The 2,138-nt window shown below is 27.2% G+C and overlaps 1 long non-coding RNA gene across 1 annotated transcript; it reads right to left on the bottom strand.

Moving 5' to 3' along the window:
• Window positions 1-1,414: 1,414 nt before the first annotated feature.
• On the bottom strand, window positions 1,415-1,903 carry LOC135923160 (uncharacterized). The gene is made up of 3 exons (XR_010571147.1): window positions 1,761-1,903; window positions 1,603-1,700; window positions 1,415-1,487 (listed from the first exon to the last, which is right to left on the bottom strand). It is a non-coding gene; the product is annotated as an uncharacterized LOC135923160 (long non-coding RNA).
• Between the last annotated feature and the right edge of the window lie 235 nt (window positions 1,904-2,138).

Genomic DNA, 2,138 nt, shown 5'->3' with positions numbered 1-2,138 from the left:
TGGACATCTATTGGCAAAATCTGGAGGCTTTGGCAATATTTTTCTGGCTAAAATATTGAGTTAACCGTTTTTAAAAATCAGCTCAAAACGAGCACTAGTTTTAATTAAGTTTTAGGGGAAAATAAACAAGAAGTATCTAACATAACCAAATGAATCAATACTCAGTGTAAATGTCAGAAATTGTATTATCTGATTACAGTGTCTTAAATAATATTTGAACGAAAAATTAGAATTACTATTTTGAAATAATTTACGTATAGTTCATACTAATAATTTAAATTTTATTCGTTAAAGAATTTATTATTATTAGAATCGAATCGAATTTTTGATATCGATTCTAATTTTTTGATATTGTTATACTCTTAAATTTCTAATTGAATAACAAATTTGGAATAATTTTCTATAGGCATAATTATAATGAACAAAATACGACAAATCAGTTGCGATATTTCACGAAATCTCGGCTTCAAAGCATTAGGTTAAGTACCTTACATATATTTGGAAGAAACTCACCTAGGGTTAGAGACTTACCTTCACTTGACGGGCCATAAATTTTGCTTAAAAATTATGCTGGGCCGGAATGGAGTCTAAAAATAAAGGCGGCTGGTTTAGAAAATAAATAGTTAATAAAACAATAATTACTCTTTTTTAATTTAATTTTAAAAAATTAATATTTTAATTGTCAATTATAAATTTTAAACCGGGTCTGTGTCTAAAACATATAGACTGAGTTGAACTAGTTTAAGAATCAAAAACAAAAAAATTGACCAGGCCAGACATTTTTTATAATTTGCAGGTGTCTGATCTAAGTTATAAATAAATGATGACTAGGGCTAAAAGCAAAACCCAGTTTTAATTTAGTCCAACTAACTACCGAAGAATTAAATTGCTAGCGGCCTACGTTAAAGTGTTACATTATCCTAGAGGTCTGCATTGGGCGGGTTTTTGGATAATATGCCAGCCCCCTCAATGTTTAAAAAAATTTTAACCCGCCCGCCCAGTCCGCCCATTGTTTTCAAAAAAAATATACCCGCCAGCCCGCCCATTAATCTAAAAATTTTTACCCGCCCGCCCATTATTTATAAAAAATTTTTTACCCAAGTCCGCTATTTTAAGCATCTAATGAAAATAGTTTCAACATTACATCTCTATAAGTTTTATAATTTAGGAAATTACTATATTAAGCTTAAAAAATATTCAATTTAAATTATGGATAATTTATTTTATCAAATAAAATATTTATAAAATATAAATATTATAAGTAATTATAATGCAAAAATAATAATGAATCCACATTTTCGGGATTCAAACACGTTCTTCTTTGTTCTAAAAACTTCCGGCAATGCTAAATCCTCAGAAGTAGCACTAGTTGCAGGAATTGCTAATATTTTTTTTGCTAATCTTGATAGCTTTGGCAAATCTTTTTCTTGTCGTTTCCACCAAAGTAGGACATCCTTTTGAAGTATATCCTCTTCCTCAATTGAAATCTTTAAATAAAAGTGAACCAATAATAATAAATTTATAAAAGTAATTTAAATTTATATTAATTGTAATATATGCATCTTAAAATTATGCTAAATTATACTTATAAAAAATGGTTACTTTAAGATTTAAATATTTTGTTATGTCATTATGTACGGTACTATCCTCAGTAACAACCTCATCCTCCCATCTGTTGGGGTTTAATTTTGATGTGGATGCTATTTATTTCAAATATTACATTTAATAAGTAGCTAAACGAATTTATAATTTATAAATACCTTTTAATTGGATTCTCTTTGCTTTTGGGGAAATGGGTAAAATCAAATTTTCATCTACATCGATGTTACATTCTTCTATGCAAATCAAATCTAACAAGTTTTCAATCTTTTTTTACTTCATTAATTTCTTCCGACGACAACATCCTCATTTGTCGGAACTTTGGTATTAAAAATGTTGAAACTTTATGAGCATATGAATTTTAAATTTTTCAATTATAAAATTTTTAGCTCTTTTCTTTATTATATCTATTTCTTTTTCGCATTTTGTTTTTCTCTCCATTATATTCATATTTATTTCATTACGCTCATGTAGAAGATTATACCTAATTTTTTTATAAATAAAGAAAAAATGGGCATATATCCGAAAATATTAATTTT

This window comes from Gordionus sp. m RMFG-2023, chromosome 2, assembly GCF_954871325.1.
Source record: "Gordionus sp. m RMFG-2023 chromosome 2, tfGorSpeb1-WG-v2, whole genome shotgun sequence".
Classification (NCBI taxonomy): domain Eukaryota; kingdom Metazoa; phylum Nematomorpha; class Gordioida; order Chordodea; family Parachordodidae; genus Gordionus; species Gordionus sp. m RMFG-2023.
Note: the sequence above shows the minus strand (reverse complement) of the source record. Positions and strands in the feature narration are given on the sequence as shown.